General features: G+C 44.1%; 1 protein-coding gene across 2 annotated transcripts in view; it reads left to right on the top strand.

Annotated features, from left to right (window-relative positions):
* The window catches only part of LOC145402316 (uncharacterized), a 119199-nt gene that overhangs the window by 44701 nt on the left and 52705 nt on the right, over positions 1 to 21793 (top strand). The window lies entirely within an intron of this gene.

The following is a 21793-nucleotide window of genomic DNA, read 5'->3' as shown; positions in this document are numbered from 1 at the left end:
ACCAACATTATTTCTGTCACAGCTCCCGTCATTATCTTATCATCACAACTATCATAGTCACCCCTACAAGCACCAATCATTATCTTATCACCACAACTACCACAATCACCAACATTAATACCATCACAACAACCATAAGTATCTAACCATTCAACTATAACAATCACTAACTCTACCACACCACATACAATCATCATAACTATCAGTCGCCACCCCAAATGCCATCATAACCACTACATCTACCTCAGCCATCATTATCACCATCAGACACTGCCAACACATTTCCCACAACCAGCATCATCACCACAATAACCAACATCATCACCACCACTGCTACCACAAGATTAATTCGTAATACAGTATTAGTAAGGTTACATAGTGCTTCCAGTCGACCTTAGAAATACGAAGATTGGTTCTCATAGTTTGTTTTAGGGGGTCAGCCTCAAACACCTTGTACAAAATGGCAGATATATATGCTGCAGTGAGTGCCTTCCAGTTGTTTTTGTTATTACCATCACGAACACTATCATCATGGTGGTAGGTGGTGGCGGCCATCATCCACTCACTTGATGTACTGCTTACTTCTTCATTCACCATTATCGTTCTTTGCGTCTGCCTTCTCTCTTGCTATATCTCCTATCCCACCCTTCCTGTCATTTTTCATTACCCTTCTTTCCACTTCATGTGGCTCAACAATGAGTGATACGTCTAATGGTTTCCTGTAACCCAGATAACCATTTACACTGCTGGGTGGTAACCTTATGATCACATAACGGGATGATGTAGAGCATACTATGGTGTCCCTGTAAATGGGTGGAGAGATGCAAATGTGACTTCCATCCAAGAACTAAACTTTCACACTCTTCCGAGCTCTGAGCTGTCGCTAGGCACTGTTCACCGCAAGGGAACATCGGTTCACTGCACGGGACAGCCCTGCAGGAGTGGTTGCTTGCCTTTGGTTGATGGGTCTGCTTGGCCAGACAGACTGGGATTACTTAACAGCTACAACAGTAACACTCATCAACATCGTAACTACTACTAGCTATTAGTACTGTCAAATTATTGGACTGGCATATGTAGGTCGAATTTAAAACCTGTATTGGCCAGCTCCATGCTGCTCTTATTGTTAGTCATGTTTTTTCTCTTTCTTGTATTCTTTCTTTCTTGTTTAATTGTTGCAGGTACTTCTACCCCTTAGAATTAACTGATTCTGACTAAACCTGGATACAATTACCAGCCTTTGACATAATTGTGTTGGCAAGGTTTTGGTTGCTAGGCAACGAGTGGTTGCCTAGCAATGACCGAAAAAGCACTTTTTCGTAATTTTCACATTTTGAACTGTAGAAGCATTGCTAATGGGTGTAGAAAGCTCTGACTTCCTTAGACGTAATGTTGAGGTCATTCCCTGTCGGAAGTGTTCCATCCACTTTTCCCCTCTTTCCTCTAGTCTTTGAGTGGCAGCCCTGTGAAGATTGGCCTCAGCATCTGTAGCAGTCTTGTTTAATTGTGGCAGGCACTTCTACCCTTCAGAATTAACCGATTCCGACCAAACCTGGATACAATGACCAGCCTATGACCTAGTTGTATCTGCAAGGTTTTGGTAGTTAAGCAACTACTCGTTGCCTAGCAACGACCTCTTAGCCTCTCCGTGGCTGTGGGTCCGGAAATTGTTGGGACCCAGTGGCCGGCCCCGGCACCATTTTTTCAAATTTCGAAAATCGATTTTTGTTTACCAAATTGAAGAGAAATATCTGTTGCACCTGGCAATGCAATTTTTAGCTTTCTAAACCCATCCCGTGCTTCGCAATGAAGTGTGAAAATTTTGCAGAATGACTACATACACACCAGTGAAAAGTAAGCAGAGGAGCAAAAGAACATCACATATAAGCAGAGGAGCAAAAGAACATCGCATAAGGAATATCCACATTTTCACCCTCTAGAAAATTTCAGTGGTGCTGAAATGGTTTGGAATGACTAGATATGTGTGGTACAAACAAAATCAGTATGTAATATGGGAGGTTTCATTAAAAAACTAGACAGCAGTCAGAGAGTGCATATCTCAGCCAAGGCCATTGCCATTAAAAAGGATCTGGATCCTTGATCTGTGAATATAGGATCCGGACTTGGTCCACATTTTAATCACTTCTTCCTTGGCCCATGGCCCACCCTTCCACAAAATTTCATTGAAAATTATTTGTTACTGTACAGCAGCTGGAAAAAGACTACCCCCCTATAAAAGCATATTTAAATCTGCTAGATCCAGAATTTTATACGGATCCACGCCGAACTGTACACGTTCATAGATACCAGCATCTTAAGTATGCCTGATTTATTTTTCAAGATCCATGCAATATTCACTGAAAAATTTGCTAAAACATCGAAAAATGCCCTATGTCGCAATGTTAAAGAAAGTGAAAAAAAATCCTGGATCCACACCTTTATCCGGATCCACACCAAAATATATTGAATCTATTCTGGGCCAAGGCCCATTCTTCTACCAAGTTTCGTGAAAATCCATCCAGTAGTTTTTGTGTAATCTTGCTCACAAACCAACCAACCAACAAACCAATGGGCAAGGGTGAAAACATAACCTCCTTGGCGGACGTAAATATCACATTTTTTAATGTTTATTGCGTTTATGCAAGTATCTAGATATTTCTGTTGTCTGGGTGGTTTAGCTTATGTCCAAAGAGATGCGAGAGATGGTATTTTTACTCAGACCAGATAAGGGTCCTCCTTTGTGTGTACAGACTGAACAGCAGCAGCTAAAATTCGATAGGCCCACTTAGAGCTGGCCATCGTCGCCTATCAGCGTGTCTGTATTTTTCTGTGGTTTCCTCCCTCGCCAACTCTTAATTAGCAATTTCTTTTTCTAAGGTGTGCAAAATCATCTGTTGTTAGCCGAAATACTCATAAAACAGCTAAATGCATCCATAATGGCATTACCTTATCATTTTTCTTTTTTAATGATAGCTTAATGGCCATTACCCGCTATGTGGGGCATTAGGCCAAAGAGGATTGGGAAAACAAGTCACCACCAAGCTCAAGCAGTGCACATAATGGCTAATCTAGGGGGCCAAGTGGGGTGGGAGCATGAAATAAAATGCTCATAGATCGGCTAGACGTACCACCTCCCCCCTAACAATCAGAATGGGTGGAATCCCCTCATCCAGGTCAGATGCCCAGAGCAGATTGTAGAGGTTGGAGCAGGTCATGGCTCCGAGCTGATAAAAGTCAGTGTAGGCAGCAAGGCAATGGCATGAAGATACGTCTAGCCGATCTTTGTGGTTCACAATAGCGGGGCGAGATGGGTTGCCCTCCTCCTCCTGAGGAGGGGAGGACTCATCGACCTCCTCCCCAGCCGAGGAGTAGGTCGATGCATCTTTGGCCATGGATACAGAGGCAGAAGAGTCCCGCCCCTCCTCAGTCCTCAACGGCAGGTGGTATATTTCAGCCATGGTCGTAGCTGTGTCCAATTCCAGTGCCGGGTTGGTGATCTGGTTGCGGTCTTTTGATTAAGTGGGGCATCTAGCATCAGCCTCTTTCGCGGTGTCGTGTGGGGGGCAACAGGTCGCAGCTGCAGGGCGCGGCACTCCCATCAGTGAAGAACAGAGCATACATCGTGGGTGAAGCACTCGGGGATGACAAGGTGAGGCAGCCTGTTCTCCTCAAAGATCTTGGGGGGAAGAATTAACAAAGCCTCCTTGTCCCCCCTGCAAAAAGCCTTCAGCATTGTGATGCACATCCCCACGATGGACTCCTAGGATCCCTGGTCTGGTGTCCCCGGGCCGTGAGATTCCGCTGTGCGTTGGTAGAACCCTGCAAGGCCACGCCTCCTGGTCCAGTAACATCCCGAGCCTCAGGACCCTTGGGAGTCCCAAAAGGACAAAACTCCACTGACTCACCGTCCCTGAGGGAGCATTGGAGATGCCGAGGGTTTGGTGCGACGACAGCCTGGTGGTACACGAAAACATCAGCGCCAGTATCCAGGCACCTGATGAAACCGTACCCCGCCCTGACGTTGAACCCAACCACGGATCCCCTCATCATCTTTTGGGTCACTGGAGACTGAGGTCTGTTATTTGCCCCCCCTCAGCGGGTCGCAGGCAGTAGCAGGAGATGTGTCTTCCCTCGCTGCTCGTCCAGTTCTGCTCCTCTTGCCCATAATGGCATTAGCAACAATCTCCTTTAACCCCTTCAAACTGAGGACTTTTGTATTTTATTCTGGTAAAGCCAGAGTATTATATTCAGCATAGGAGACAACCCCTCATGGTGAAGGGTTTAAAGAAAATGGTGAGATGGGCTAAGGTGTAAATCCAGCCCAAGTTCCAAATGTAATGTAAACCCTGCCGGAAATGACGCCTCAAGGACACCGGTGATTCCATTGCATCGACATGTAATTATCTCAATTAGGTGTAATGACGTGATTATAGCTGGAGGTGCTGAGGAGCTTCTTGTAATGAAGCCTGTTCCTGGTACTGATTAATCATTGTTTTCCATTATTATTATTATTTTTATTATGATTACTACTGTTATTATTATTGCTTTCATTATTATTATTATTATTATTATTATTATGAGACTGGTAGCAGTTCCGGTGGTGGTGGTGATAATAGTATTATAGTAGCAGTAACCTCTTAAGCTCCTTTCCGTCCTTTCTCTCCCTCCCTCTACCTCTCCATCTTTCGCTGTGATACCCGCCCTTTCATAGGGACAGCGAGTGTTTTGTTATGCAGTGTGTGTGTGTGTGTGTGTGTGTGTGTGTGTGTGTGTGTGTGTGTGTGTGTGTGTGTGTGTGAACAAAATAACTCAGTTTATATCCGTACGTGTGTGTGAACAAAATAACTCAATTTTTATCTGGTTTTACCCAAACCTGGTGGGAGTAGTTGACCTGTTGTTTTAAGGAGCAACAAGTCAAAGGTCAAGGTCACAGAACTAGGTCAAAGTTTAACCTAGCAAGGTCAGCTTAAACAGTTTGCGTCCAATTCACCAAATTTGGTGGAAATGTTGACGGTAAGGCAAAAGCGAAGGGATTCGATTTTGAGAACAATCAGACAAAGGTCAAGGTGTCAGGGAAAGGCCAAAGTTCAATTCGTGTGTCATTGTGTAAAAAGAACAATTAAAACCGTTTTGATTTGATCTGGACCAGACGGTGGAAGTTATGCATCGGCCAAGAGGCTTACCAATTGTTTTTTAGAACAATAGGTCAAAGGCCAAGGTCAAATGGCACAGTCAAATTAAACAGTTATCCGATTAAGACCAAAGTTTGATGAAGGATTCAAGGTAATGCAAGGAAATGGGGATTCAGTTCTGAGAACAAAACCAAAATCATTGGTACTCGGAAAAGCCAGCGGTCAAGGTCACAGGTTAAGGTCAGTTGGATTAGTTTTGACCCAATAGACCCAAGTCGTTGGAAGGGTTAAGGTTCAGGCATGAATCTAGTAATTCAGTTTTCAGAGCAGTCGGCTGTAGATCAAGGTCAATGGACAAAATATAATATTCGGCCTTAGACCAGTTGGTGGGAGCGGTGATTGCACTCTCTGAAAGCACTTTCTTGTTAGCATAATTAGGCTGTCTAATGATCACGTTCATTTATCTCCATCTTTCTCTCTTTTCATTTCTGTTTACCATATTATTATTATTATTATTATTATTATTAGACGCCTGGTGGCGCGATTGGTAGAGCTTTCTGATTGGAGCGTGTTGTGGTACAAGTGCCCCCTTCTCCTGTCCAAGAGAGTCAGAGGTTTATTCAGCATGTAGAAGCCACCAGCGGCGTAGGTCAGTCTCCTATCCTTAAATGTTTTGGTCTGACTCGGCTAGCCTCGGCCCCCTATGCTCCGAAGGGGACAAAATGGGATTAGGATTAGGCAATTCTTGCTATTATTGTTATTATTATTATTAATGTTGTTGTTTTGTTATTCTTATTCTTATTATTATTCTTAGTTTATTTTTTATTATTATTTCCCTATTCTCATACCTCCTCCTCTCACACCTTTAACCTTCACCCACTCTAACCCCCCCCCCTCGAGTATAACCGATCATCATGACGGGGCAATGAATTCCCCTCCCCTCTCCTCCTCTCCACTTCCCCTCCTCTTCCTCCTACACCTGCCTTTTCCTCCTTACCCACTTCGTCTTCTTGCATTTCCAGAGCTCGTCCTTCCTCTTCCTTTCCCTCCACCCCTTCTTTCCCCTCCTCTCACGCTTCACATCCACTAGGAGTCTCTCCATTCTTCCATTCCTACTTCTTCCCTTCCTCCTCCTACTCCCTCTTTCTCCTGCATCAGCCTCTTCCACATCTGTTTTCCTCCTACAGCCGCCTCTCCCTCCTCACACTTCTTCCTCTTCTAGGCCTCTTCATTTTCCCTCCCTGCCTCCCTCCTCCTGCCTCTTCCTCTCTCTCACTCAGTTCTTGGTCTTATACCCCCAGGCTTCTTCCTCTCTTCGTTTATTTTCCTCCCCCCCCCCCTCACTCTTGAGTGCTTCATCAGTCTCTTCTTCCTCTCTTATCCCCCTCCTTACCTCTTCATCCTTCCTATTTTCCATCCCCTCTTCTCTTCCGTAGTCTCTTCCTCATCCTAGTCTCCTCTTCCTTCCCGTCCTCCTAAACAACACAGGTCTTCCTTTCTTCCTCTTCCTTGCTTTTCCTGCCATTTCCTCCCTCCTTTCTTCCCAGTTCTTTTCTCCCGTTCCCTCTTCCTCCCCTTCATCTCCCTCTGCTCCCCCTTACTTCATTTCTTGATCCTCTCCCTCCGTCTCTTCCTCCTTTCTCTTCTCCTCCCCCCTCCTCCTCCTCCTCCCCATCATCGTCATCATCATCATCATCATCCCTTTGCCCTTCTCTACCTCGTTCCTTCCATTTTTTCTCTAGTTAACCCCCTCCCGTCCTTCCTCTGTTTATCAACCCCTCCCTTCCTCTCTTAACCAAGGTCCTGTCTCTCTCTTTCTCTCTCTCTCTCTCTCTCTCTCTCTCTCTCTCTCTCTCTCTCTCTCTCTCTCAAACACCATCTATTAATTGCCGCTCTCCCTCATGCTCTCTCCTCCACTTAACCCTTCCACCTTGTTCTCGGTCTTTCTCCCCACATCTCCCCTTCACCACTCCCAGCCACCCTTCCTCATGAACGCATCCACTTCATCCTCCTCATTCTCGGTCTTCCTCTCCTCCTCCCATCACCATTCCCATCCCCTCCTCTCTGTCCTCTCACTTTGCTCTCGATCTTCCAGTCGTTCCGTCTCCTCTTATGTACTCAGTTTTATCCTTCCTTATCTCGTTTCCTGTCTTCCTCTCCTTTTCATAAAGTCACCTTCCTTCATGTATTCCTCCATTTTTTATTTATCGTTCCAACTCTTTCTCGATCTTCCTCTCTTCCTCCCATCGCTCCTTCCTCCCCTTCCCGTTTTCCTCTTCGATCTCTGTGTTCCACACTCGTTCTACCTCATTTTTTTGTTTGATGCTTCCGACTCATCACTTCACCTGTCACCCGGGCGCTAATACCCACCAGTTTATGATGTGCTAGGGACTGGTGTGATGGTATTGGCAGTTTTATATATGTGTGTGTGTGTGTGTGTGTATATATATATATATATATATATATATATATATATATATATATATATGAAGGGCTCCTCAAAGCGTCCTCACGTCACCACTTAGTCATCGATACCTACAGTCTTTATTACAACATGCTGTACTCTTTCACTTTAACTTTGCCCATAATTGCCATCCTTCCATGTTGAATGCTCAGTTGTAACTATAGATTAACATCAGAATATGATGCTTGTGATGAAGAAACGCTACAGAAAGGATGTGAAGCTTTAATAATGTCAGACTGCAACTGACCTACGTGAGATAAGCCACAAAAGAATGAAAATCTAGGCCAGGTTAAGGTGAAAGAGCTATAGGACTATCACATTCAAGGCTGGTGCGATGGTATTTTAGGGAGTTGTTTTGATGGAGGACCTTCAACACAGTCACACTAACATTTGAGCATTAATACCCACCAGTTATGAACGACTGTACTCAGAACATCGCACTCAGGACTAATGTGATGGAACTAGCTCATCACGATTTCACACGTTTGCACTTGGTCACTAATATCCAAGGACTAAACTGTGAAAAGCTAGGGTTATCACATCCAAGACGGGTGTGATGGTAGTAGCGTGGGTGTTTAACCGACGTGTTGCTGAGTCCGATGGAGGCAGTTATAACCCCCTACAATAAGAGACATCTCAAACAGGCTCCATACAATCGCCTGGTAGTATTAAGAATAAAAGAAATCGCCGTGTTGAGAAGCCAGTGTTTCTAATCCCGGTACTGTGGAGCGTCTGGCAGCTGGAATAACAAATAACACGTCCTCGCACCGAACGGCTTAATAGAGACTTGGTAACCCATGCAGTAAGAGGGATGATCAATATTTCTTTCTATCTCTGGATTACAAAATCTGCCTAGGGCTTACTAAGAATAATTTGACGTTAAAAAATATAAATAAGTAAAATAGCAAAAACAGTAATAAATACAAAATATGTTGTTGTAGTGAAGGGGGATAGGAAGATAACAAATAACGAAAACAATAAATGATTAAAAACAAAATATGTTGAGGTGATGGGGGATAAGAAGATAAATAACGAAAACAATAAATGATAAAAAACAAAATATGTCGTTGTAGTGAAGGGGGTTAAGGAGAGTCTAGTGCACATACTGTTACCAATGACAGCGTATGGTCGTCTCCTGTCAACGAACCAAGCGACACATCCGCGAATCGCTTCAAACGTGGAAAGATAACAACCCAAACTCAGTCTAGTGGACCAGATGTAAAATGGGTGGTGGTAACGTTAAAAAGAAAAAAAAAAGAACCAGAAGACAAATAATAACAAACCGTTCAGCAATTTAGCTACAACGCAACCTTAGTGAAACCGTAACCAAACTTTGGATTGTGACCCATTCCTATTTACATCATGACTTGTCCCAAATGAAGCCATAACCTGACTCCAGCTAACAATGACCTAACATTGTTCAGACTCTGACCTAGCCCTATCTAAACAATGTCCCAACCTTATCCAAACCGAACTTAACCCTGCTCAAACCGTACGCCACATGCACACCATAACCTAATCTAACAAAACACTGATCTGAGGCAGCCGATGGATACTTATTGCTGTGTCAGGTGTTTCACCACGTGATGATTGGTACGCGGATCTCCGTTTTCTTTCTCGATTACCCCTTTTTCGGTAATAATAATAATAACAACAACAACAACAACAACAACAACAACAACAACAACAACAACGCACAAGATTCTCTTCCGTCAGCTGGATGGATTTAAGTATTCAGACTTACATTATACGATTTTGCTCGTTTGAGAGAAATCGCACCTCTCACAGATATACTATAGCAGTAGCCGTGTGTGTGTGTGTGTGTGTGTGTGTGTGTGTATTTTGGGCAGCCGAAACCACATTCAAATCGCACCAAAATTGGCACAAAAATCGCAAAAAATTCGCTGATGTGAAAAAACTTGGTCCCATCACGATTGAAAAACTTTTACTATATTTAATGAGCGATCAAATTTTGACCAAAAAACTCCGCTCCCGGCGCCCGGCATAGGATCTCCGTATATTTTTTTCCTCATAGGTACAACTAGTATAAAATATATTACAGCAGAGGGGGTGGGAAAGAGAGGAGAGAAAGAGGGAGGGAGAAGAACAGGAAAGAGAGAGGAAGGGAGGAAAAAGGGGGAAGAGAGAAAGGGAGGCAGATGGGGGGGAAAGAGGAGACAGGTAGAGGAAGGAAGGAAAGAGAGAGAGAGAGAATGAATGAAAAAAGGAGGATATAAAGTAATTGACTGCACTGAGCTGGAAGAAAAGATGCAATAAAAAGAAAACAAAAATCCAGCGAGGAAAAGAGAGGAACAGAGAATCACCCTTCGATGTCGCCTCGACGGCGACATAACGTTACAGCAGAACAGCACATAAAGGCGAGAGCCCTACCCAGGAGCAAGTGCGAGGGGCCCGAAAGGCCCAGGAGCACTTGTTACAAACTATATTGATTAGCCTCCTTGTTTCACTGAACTCATTATGGTACTGTATTCCCCTATTGATTTATTCGATCATTACTTTGTACTTATCTTACTTTCGTGTATGTCGACGTAGGCACAAAAATTATTCCGTTCTATGAGGTCCACCACTCTGTTTAAATGGGATACCAACAGATGGAGTTACCACGTGCAATCTCATGCCACCAGCCTGGGCACTGCTTGCCCTCCCCCAGTACTGAAACTGCGAAATACTACACAATACAGCGTATTAGCAACAGCAAGGGTGTTTTTATGACATATCGGTGGGGTTAGGGAACAGTATTGAGAATAATAATCATAAATTCAGTTATCTTCCCTTGATAGACAGGCATTCGAAGCTGCGTTATCAGAATTATCAGATCAACAATATTTCCACACGGCCACATCAGACGATTACGTTTGGCTGGGGGAAATACGTGCAGTTAAATAGATAAGAACTACCGGTACCTGTGTCCCTGCTCACCAATATTCTAAGTCACCTACTGTATGTCATAATTCAATCTCACTTTGCCAGTTCTCAGAGCCATATGCCCCAGTTCACGACAACCGCTTTTTAGGATAACAGTACCCCCCAGTACAAACTCTATCGACTCTTCTTAATAATTTATTCCGGTTTTATAATTTATACCTGTTCAAAACAAGCATCATACATTACGCCTCTGTCCAGTACAGACATCTTACGTTATTCCGCAGTACCCAGACTCCAACACAATCCCATGTCCTGTGAACCCAATACCACCCAGTACCAATCCTGTTCCCATTCAATCTCAGTCTTACCTCAGTTCACACCTCACAATACATATGACAATGTTTCCACTAACCAGACCCCAGTTGCATCCAGTCCCTTGCCCCTGAAGACAATACTACACAGTACCACTACCAGTTCGTCCCAGTTTTATACAATACTCCACAACGAATATTACATCATTTTCCCAATAATTAGAACCCAGTTGCACCCAGTCCGTGCCTCGCCAACCCAGTACCATCCAATACCAATCACAACAATCTCCTAACAGCCACCAATCCGCCCTGGTGACGTAACATCCTGTTGGTGACGTCACTTCCTGGCAATTACCACCTGGGAGGAGGATGGCGGTGATAACTCAGGAGGTGATAGGAGAGAGAGAGAGAGAGAGAGAGAGAGAGAGGTAAGATGTGTTTACAGGTAGAAATACCGACTGATAAAAGATAGAGATAAACAGATACACATAGCTTGTGGATAAATATAAAATGACGTGTTACAGATAAGGCTCAGAATGACGTACTGACAGATAAGAAGAAAAGCATGCTCGCATATGAATAGGCAGAGAGAGAGAGAGAGAGAGAGAGAGAGAGAGAGAGAGAGAGAGAGAGCACTGTACAAAAATATAAAATTTATGACAAATTAAAAGGGTAAGAGAAATAAAACTGAGCTGAAATTGAAGGAAAAGATAATGACGGAAGGAAGAAGATAAAAGCTGAGGGAGATAGAGATGCCGAAGATGGAAAGATGGAGGAAATACGTGAAGAAATTGTGGAAGAAATGGAGAAAAAGGGAGGGAGGAAGGGAGGGAAAAGGAAGGAGGGAGAGGGAGGAAGGGAGGGAGGGTGGGAAGGAGGAAGGAAGAAAGAGTGGAGGTACACATCAAGAAAGGAAATATGAAAATAAAACTGAAAAGGAAGAGGAGGTGAAACAAGACAAGTGAAGGAAAAAGAAAAATACAAAACTGATAAAACAGGGAAAGAGAGAGAGAGAGAGAGAGAGGAAAAAGTGTCGAGATAATAAAAGGTTTTAGGAGGAAGGATATAACAAGGGATGAGAATGTTATAGGCGGAAGATAGGAAGAGAAGAATGCTGGTAGAGAAGTGAAGGAGGAGGAGGAGGAGGGGACAAGAGAAAACTGGAAGAGAACGATGGAAGAGGAAATGAATGTTGGATGAAGAAGGTAAAAGAATGTTGGAAGAAGAAGGGAGGAAGGGAAGAGAATGTTGGAAGACGAAGGGAGGAAGGGAAGAGAATGTTGGAAGAAGGGAGGAAGGGAAGAGAATGTTGGAAGAAGAAGGGAAGAGAATGTTGGAAGAGCAGAGGAGGAATGGGTCATGCTGAAAGAGGGACAGAATAGTACAGTGTTGGAAGTGGAGGAGAAAAGAAGAGAGGGTTGGAGGGAAAAAGTGTGGGGAGAAAAATATCGAAACAGGCGAACGGAGGAAGTTGATGAAGGTGAGAGAGAGAGAGAGAGAGAATTTGTATTATATAAAAAGAATACAGGAAATTTTCTAGGGGGACTAATTTTTACATTCATGACCACCATAATCGACATCATCACCACCACCAACACCATCATCATCATCATCATCATCATATCCTTACACAAGCCTATTTTTCATATCCATCATAATACAGATTTAATTCATTCATTCATTCATCCATCCTCCTCCTCCTCCTCCTCCTCCTCCTCCTCTCTCTCTCTCTCTCTCTCTCTCTCTCTCTCTCTCTCTCTCCTGTCCCTTTTATTCGCTATTACGGCACGCACGGAATACCTGGGTAGTATTGTTTACCCCTTAATACTAGGGAATTTATTACATACTGTATGTATGGGATGTATGATCACTTACGTATGAAATTTACGCGCTAACACACACACACACACACACACACACACACACACACACACACACACACACACACACACACACACACACACACACACACACACACACACACACACACACACACACACACACACACACACACACACTTTCCCTTCCACAAACACAAATAGGCTAGCACAAACAAACACTCACATACACACAAACTCTCCCCCTGTCTGTCTGTCTCTCAAAACACACACACACACACACACACACACACACACACACACACACACACACACACAATTTCCCCTCCACAGACTCAAATAGGCTAGCACAAACAAACACTCACATACACACAAACTCTCCCCCTGTCTGTCTGTCTCTCAAAACACACACACACACACACACACACACACACACACACAATTTCCCCTCCACAGACTCAAATAGGCTAGCACAAACAAACACTCACATACACACAAACTCCCCCCCCCTGTGTCTGTCTGTCTCTCTCTCAACACACACACACACACACACACACACACACACACACACACATAACGGTGCAGTCATACGGGATACAGGGCGGAGCAACGGTAGGAGAATAATGAAGGTAAAGTATTTAATGGAAAGAAATCTGTGATAATTGAGGTAACTCGTGATAAGTGGGGTGGGAAGTGGGAAGGGGAGGGGGAAAGGGAAAGGGAGAGGGAGATGCAGAGGGAAAGGGGGAGGGGAGGGGAGGGGGAGGAGGAGATGCTGGAACATGGAGAAGGTAGGGGAAGAGGAAGGGAGGGGAGGGGAAGGTGAGAGGGTAGAAGGGGAGAAAGGTTGGGGACAAAGGTGTGAAAACAGTGAAGTGGTGCTTGGTAGAGACGGTAATAATGAGAGGGAAAGAGAGAAGATGAGGGCAAGAGGAAGAAAGGGAGGGGAAGAAAGAGGAAGAGAAGGAAAAGGGAAGAGAGAAAGAGGGAGAAAAAAGGAAGAGGGTAGACGGAGAAGGAGGGAAGGAGAAAGGATGGAGCATGATGAAAGGAGGGGAGTGGAAAAGGAATTGGAGAGGAAGGGGGGATGTAAGAGAGCTTGGGGAGAGGAGGAGGGAGAGGGAGGAGAGCACAGGAAACGAGAGAGGAGATGAGATGAGTGAGAAGTGAGAACGAACCTCGGAGGGAAGATGATGATATGAAGAAATGAATAAAACATGAAGGAACTGAGAGAGAGAGAGAGAGAGAGAGAGAGAGAGAGAGAGAGAGAGAGAGAGAGAGAGAGAGGGAAGAAATGAAGGACTGATCTTGCAGAATTGAAGAAAGGGCAAGAAGAAAAAGAAAACTGAATGGGCATAATATAAGTAGGAAGGAGAAAGGGACAACATTTTTCGGAAAGAAGGAAAAAAAATGAAAAAATGTGAAGGAGGGAAAGAAAGGAGAAAAACAAAGGAAAGGAAGGTTGTGATGAAGGGAAAGAAGGAAGTGAAGGAGGGAAGCAAGGAAGAGGTGAAAGTAAAAAAGAACGAAGGGTGTGACTGAGGGAAGAAATGGAATGATGGAGGGAATGAAGGGAGAGAACTATATAAACAAGAGAGGAGTGATGGAGGAAGAGGTAGGAGATTAGAGAAACAAAAGTTCGAGTTAATAAAAGAGTGACGAAAGAGACAAGATACAGAAAAAGAAGGAAGAAAGGAATGACGGAGGGAACAAGCAGGCACACACAAAAAAAAAAAGAAGAAGAAGAAGAAGAAAGAAAGAGAGTGAAATACGGGAGAGAGAGAAAATGAAAAGTTACGAAGGAAGCAAAGAGTGAATGAATGAAGGAAGGAGTGGAGGAGGGAGGGAGAGAGGGAGGAAAGGAGTGAAGGAAGGGGAGAGGGATGAAAGGAAGGAGGGAGGGAGAGAAGGAGAGAGGGAAGGAAGGAGGGAGGGAGAGAAGGAGAGAGGGAAGGAAGGATGGAGGGAGGGCTGGTCATTGCTGTAATTAAGGAAGTTAAGGGGGGCGCGGATCCCCTCTTACCTATAATGAAGTAAATAACACCACTCTCTCTTTCTCTCTCTCTCTCTCTCTCTCTCTCTCTCTCTCAGCATACTCTTATTTCCTCTAGATAATACCAGAGGCAGGTGCTGGAGAGGGACGCCTTCACGTGGTGGCACGATATAACTGGCCGGAGGAGTTGCCTGCTTATACAAACGTCCCTCAACTCCCTGCCTATCCCCCCAAATGAGGATGGTGGGCCGTAGGAGAAGAGCAACTTAAGCCTACACTAATGACAACAGTACCAGAGGCGCAGACAGGTTCATGATAAGGTGAAGGTGGTAGGATGGAATGCATGTTTTAAACCAGGCAAATAATATAAACTGGGATTCATTAAAGGAACTGAGATGAACCCCCTCAGCCCGATCATGTATTTTGATTGTATTTTTGCTGTCTTCAAGCGATTTTGTTCAGCTCAGGACAGTATTCGAACTGGAAAGATGGAACAGCTTTCTTTTACCCTTCATTACTAGGGTGGTCTCCTAAGGTGCATAATACAGTCGGTATAGCAAGAATTAAGAAAAAAAAAAAAAAACTAAATGAAGGGGTTAACGGGTTGGGGAATTTATCGGGAACGGAGTACTGATACATGTTCCGGTGATATGTATAGCATGTAACTAAGCACCTGGCGGCTGTGGCGTAGACACGTGTTCGTATATGCCAGGATATATGCAGTAGAAAACAGTATGGTGGAAACACGTGCGCTGCGCCCCTAACCCCGCTCCGAACAGCTTTGACACTGGATGACTTGTTCAGCTTTGGAATTACCAGTCGTAGTAAAGGCAAGGCACGCTCCTTAGCTCTTGAGATATGGGCAAAAACACACAGCTAAATATATGTACCTGTGCTAGAGTCCTTACTATCATTTGGCCATGCTGGAAATAATGAACTAATAGGCTGTGCAATGAGAGAATGCTCATCTAGTGCAGTTGCAACCTTAATTTGCATATCAAGTCTACTGGAGATAGCACTTCTTGTACAGTCAAGCTTCGCGCCACCTAATTAACCACACTTTATGCCGTCGCGGAACACACACACACACACACACACACACACACACACACACACACACACACACACACACACACACACACACACACACACACACACACACACACACACACACACACACACACACTCTCTCTCTGTTTAGTTATTTGTTAGTTTCATCATGTCAGCTGCCCAAATCTTGCGACTCCTTTTTTCCAAAGCCTCTCTCTCTCTCTCTCACTCTGTCTTTTCTTACCCATCCCATACTCTCTATTCTTACTTCCCTCCCTCCAACCCCCCAGCCATTCCCTTCCTCCCTCCCTCCTGTCCTCCTTACGTAACTATCCCTCTACTTAGCCTCTATCCTTCTTTCACTAAATCTACTTACCGTCCTACCAACCCACTTACCCACCTACCTACCTACCTACCTACCTACCTACCTACTCATCTTCCTACTGAGTTATTTTAATTTATATAACAAAAAGTGTTGGAGAGAGCAAGAGAGAGAGAGAGAGGGGGGGAAGAGCCACACCTTACGTTGCTATGGAAACCCTCCCCTTTCCTTTCACATCATCCTTCTCTCTCTCTCTCTCTCTCTCTCTCTCTCTCTCCAAACTGCGGTAATATCTGGTCGGCAAATGAGACGAGATAATTAATTCCCCTTCCATAACAACAGGTTCCGCACGCGCGCGCACACACACATACACGCAAATATACATACACAGACACGCACAAACGCACATGGACACACACGGTATGCACTCAAACACAAACATACATACATACCTGCACGTACTGTAGACACACACAGGTGCACACATTTTAGTCTACTCACGTACGCACACGCATGCAGATACACACACACACACACACATTACACCGCTTGCTGGTGCAGTGGTACCGTTCTCGATTGCCAACTGGTGGACGGGAGTTCGCGCCTCGCTCAGGTTGCGAAAAGTTTCACTGACGAAGTGCGTGGTTACTGTCCCCCTTGAGCAGGGGGACGGGTGTGTGCGTGTGTGAAGGTCACAGCCTTGCCCGTAGATCGGACTATATGAGCTCTCAGCTCCCTTCCGGGAGGGTAAAAGCTGACGATCACGACCATCAAGTGATCCTGACCGACCCGGTGAATTACATGCGAATACACACAAGCATACCTCTCATAAGAGCTGACATGTACACACGCACTGGTTACTACACAAGCTCAAATACTTACACACACACACACACACACACACATCAATTGTGAACGCTTATCTAACCATATACGCATCAACAAAAACCACATAAACATCATATTTTCATACACACACACACACACACACACACACACACACACACACACACACACACACAAAGGGATCATGTAAATTGGACTGCTATTTACCACTCCTCACAGGATGTAGCTTTCGGCAATATATATATATATATATATATATATATATATATATATATATATATATACATATTTATTTATTAGAAACGCTGAGAGAGAGAGAGAGAGAGAGAGAGAGAGAGAGAGAGAGAGAGAGAGAGAGAGAGAGAGAGAGAGAGAGCATGGGCAGGGAAGTTGTGAATGGGAGGAGGAGGAAGAGGAGAGAGGAGGGGAGTGAAGGGGATGGGGAGGGGGAAAGGAGGGGAAGAGGAGAAACGGAAAGGAGGAAGACAGGGAAGGATATGAGAGGGAAGGAAAATCGACTTAAAGGAAACACAAAAGAAACTGATAAAGAACGGATACGGAACAAAAAACAAAAGAGAGAAAGTTAAATAAATAAAGTACAATTAAAGGAAAGAGAGTTAGTAAAATAATAAATGCGAAACTGGAAAGAAAAATATAGGAAGGAGACATGGTAAAATGAGAAGGAACAAAAGGGAGAAAGATAAAGAGGTAAAGAAGGGAAGAAGGAGCAGAAGGGTGAGGAGAAGTGATTAAAGAAAGAGAAGGGTGTGAGTAAAACGAAGCATCAAAGAAAAGGTAGGTAAGTAGGTAGGCAGGTAGGTATGTATATAGGTAGGCAAGAAGGTAAGGAGGCAGACAGAAGTGATGATAAAAAAAAAAAAAAAAAAAAAAAGGAAGCGAGGAAGCAAGGATGGATGGATGGGAAAGGAGAAGGAGAGTGGGCAAAGTGAAAGAGGACTAAAAGAAAGCGAATAAAGGAGCAAGCTGAACAAATAGTATAAACTAGAGGGGAAGTAAAGGTGGAAGCAAACAGGAAGGAAGATTTGACAATGAAAACGATGGAAAGTGAAGAAAATTAAGAAGAGAAAGTAGGTGAAATAAGAGTGAAAAAAAGAAGATAAAGTAGAAGAAGAAGGAGAATAAGGATGAAATGAATAAGAAAGGAAGCAACAAAGAAGTATAGAGAACTATGTACGAAAAAGAAAAGAAAGGGTTAAAAGGAAGGTTATTGGAAGAAAAGAGCAACGGAATAAAGGTAAGATGGAAAAGGAAGGCGAAGGGAAAGAAGAGAAAAAGTAGGGAAGAAAACACAAAAGGAAGAAGGGGAAGATAATAAAATAAGTGACCAAGAAGACAGTAACACAAAAAACGGTAAGGCATGAAGAAATGAAATGAAAGATAAGGAGGAAAATAGTAAAAGGAAAATATGACAAACAAGAAACAGGGAATGTAAAGGAATTAAAAAACAATATAATAGAATAAGCGTGTTAATGAAAGCTCTGCACTTGTCTGAGATGATGGAGGAAGGATGAAAAGGAAAGAAAAGAAAAGAAAGCAAGGCAGAAAGCACGAAGACAGGAAAGAAAAGGGAAGAAAGAAAAATGAATAAAGAATAGAAGAAAAGGAAAATGAGTGAATGGGCAAAAAAAGAAAAGACACCAAGACAAAGGAAAGATGGAATGATGAAAAAGAGTAAGCGAAATATGGGAAAACGAAAAGAATAAATGAAAGAAGACACACATAATACAGGGAAATAAGAAAGGGATGGGAGTAAAAGGTAAAGAAAAATAAATGAAGAAAATAAAAGTTATAATGGAAGAATAGCATGCAGGAAAATAAGACAGACGGAAGGAGAAGGAAATAAGTAAAAAATGAACGAAGAAAGGATAAGAAAACAAAAAAGGGGTAAAGGTAGTAAAGAAAAATGAAATAAAAAAAATGGGAGACAAAGAGGAAGATATATATGTACACACAAAAAGAAAAAAAAATTAAAAGGAATGGAAACGTAATACACAATAAATAAAGCAGGAAGGTTAGTAAGGAATACAGCATGAATTTTAAAAAGCAAAGGAGTGAATTGATAAAGGCACTCCACTTGCGACGCCATTTTGTTGCTTTACCTTATAATGGACCTATTGTGTTGTGGTGAGGGCAGTGGCAGTGGTGGTGGATGGAGGTAGGGGTGGTGGTGGTGGTAGTGGTGGTGGCAGTGGTAATGGTGGCTGTGGTAGCTGTGGTGGTGGTGATGATGGAGGTGGTTGTTGTAGCTGAGTGGTTATGATGGTAGATGCGGTGGTGGAGGTACTGAATAGCTGGTAGTCGTGGTGGTTGTAGTAGTTAGTGGTGGTGATGTGTTGATGTATAGGAAGGGAACATAGGAAGGAGGATGGAAATGAATAAATGAGAGAGAGAGAGAGAGAGAGAGAGAGAGAGAGAGAGAGAGAGAGAGAGAGAGAGAGAGAGAGAGAGAGACTACACAACACACCTCATAAAATCCCTCCCATCTCTCTTCTTTCCCGTCTTTCAATCTCTCTCTTTCCCCTCGTATAAGTCTTAGCCTACTCTTCATCTCCGTCTCGTCTTCACAGCTTCCTTCTTTTCTCTCCTCTTCTGTTCCCATCTCTACTTTCTCTTCACCTTTCTTTTCGTCCGTAATTCTCTCTCTCTCTCTCTCTCACACACACACACACACACACACACACACACACACACACACACATCGTAATGAAGGAAGGCAATAATCTCCGCCATTATCATCCCTCTATTTACTTTCCTCCCATCGCTCTATCTTATATCCTCCTCACTTCTTCCTACCTTTCCTTCTTCCCCTCTTCCTTTTTTTTCCCTCTCCTTACTCCTTTCCTTTCTCCTCTATTACTCTTTACTACCTTCACTCTTTCTCTTTTTTCTTCTTCCCCTCCTCGCTCTCCAGTTCCATCCCCTCATTCCTGTCGTATTTCCTTATTTCCGTGTGCTCTGTTTATACGCGAATATTGTTTTCCTGTCCTTTCTTCGCTTTTTCTTCTCTGTCCTTTTTCTACTTCATCCAACCTTCCTTCCTGCTTCCCCTATCCCTCCTCCTCTCTTCCTGTCTGTATACCGGTACTTGTTGCCTCCCTGCTTCCCCTATCCCTCCTCCTCTCTTCCTGTCTGTATACCTACTTGTTGCCTCCCTGCTTCCCCTATCCCTCCTCTCTTCCTGTCTGTATACCTACTTGTTGCCTCCCTGCTTCCCCTATCCCTCCTCCTCTCTCCCTGTCTGTATACCGGTACTTGTTGCCTCCCTGCTTCCCCTATCCCTCCTCCTCTCTTCCTGTCTGTATACCTACTTGTTGCCTCCCTGCTTCCCCTATCCCTCCTCCTCTCTCCCTGTCTGTATACCGGTACTTGTTGCCTCCCTGCTTCCCCTATCCCTCCTCCTCTCTTCCTGTCTGTACCGGTCCTTGTTGCCTCCCTGCCTCTCCTCTCCCTCACCCTCCCGTATCTTATCTGACTTTCTAATCTCTTTCCCTTCACTTCTACCCCCTCCGTCCATGTTTCCCTCCTCCTACTCGTTCATTCCACCACTACTTCCTCCTCTTGTTTCTCTTAATTTTCCCATGTTTTTCCTTCCGTCTGTCTTCCACCTTACTCTCTTTCCTCTCATTTTCACACCTCTTCTCTTTTTTTGTCCATCTCTTGCAATTTTTCTGTTAAATATTGCCTTTTCCTTATATCAATATATGCTTATCCTTCCCCCTTATTGTTCCTTACCTCCCCGTTTTTAAACAGTTTAAAAACAGACAATATGTATTTCTATGAATATGAAAGTCTAATCACCATGTAAGAAACGTTCTCTCTCTCTCTCTCTCTCTCTCTCTCTCTCTCTCTCACACCGCTTGCTGGTGCAGTGGTAACGTTCTCGCTTGCCATCTGGTAGACGGGAGTTCGCGCCCCGCTCAGGTTGCGAAAAGTTTCACTGACGAAGTGGGTGGTTACTGTCCCCCTGGAGCAAGGGGACGGATGTGTGGGTGTCTGAAGGTCACAGCCTTGCCCTTAGATCGGACTATATGAGCTTTCAGCTCCCTTCCGGGAGGGTAAAAGCTGACGATCACGACCATCAAGTGATCCTGACCGACCCGGTGAATTACAAAGCACAACAAACCGGCCAATAATCATAGAAAGGACATTTTTTCACATAGGCACTTCTTCCCTGCACTTTACTGATCACTTCCTTTCTCCGACCCCCACTTCCATCCCCTATCTCCCCTCTTACCATCTTTCCCGTCCCTTCTCCGATACCTTCTTTTCCCTTCCTTTCCCCTGTACCTCCTTTCTCCTCTCTTCCCTACCAAACCCCCCCTTCCCCTTACACACACCCTTCTCTCCCTTCCCCCATATTTCGGTTCCCCTTCCTTTCCCCTACTCCCCATCCTCCTCTTCCCTCCGTTACCCTCATATCCCGCCTTCCCTCCCTTCCCCACTATCTCTCTCTCCCCTACTCACCCCCTTTCCCTTCCTTCTTCCCTTCTTCCAACTAATTCTTCCCTTCCCTTCCCTTCCTTTCCCTTATCTCACACTGCCTCCCAGACTACATAACTATCCCCCCCCCTTTTGGGTTTATTTGACTTCATAACTCTCTTCCACAGTTGCTTGGCTTATTTTGTTTCCCCTATTCACCCCTCATCCTCCTGCTTCCTCCACTTGGTCCCTCAATGTTCCCCCCCCCCCTCCTGCTCTCTGTTAGATTAAGGTATATTATCTGTGTACCTCTCTTTAGCCTAACTCTTCCCCTTTCAGAAATCAACCCCCTGTATTCTCCCCCTCCCCCAGTTCTCTCCTTCAAATTCTGCCTCCTTTCCCTCTCCCTCCCACAGCCCAGGACAGCAAACAGAAGGCAGCCATTTCTCTTCCGCAAAGCAACCCTAACATTTTCCAGCTACGGTAATTCTTTTCATATTCTATCCCATTC

The sequence above is a fragment of the Coenobita brevimanus genome, chromosome 57, assembly GCF_032717465.1.
Source record: "Coenobita brevimanus isolate Jiangsu-jjx chromosome 57, ASM3271746v2, whole genome shotgun sequence".
Classification (NCBI taxonomy): domain Eukaryota; kingdom Metazoa; phylum Arthropoda; class Malacostraca; order Decapoda; family Coenobitidae; genus Coenobita; species Coenobita brevimanus.
Note: the sequence above shows the minus strand (reverse complement) of the source record. Positions and strands in the feature narration are given on the sequence as shown.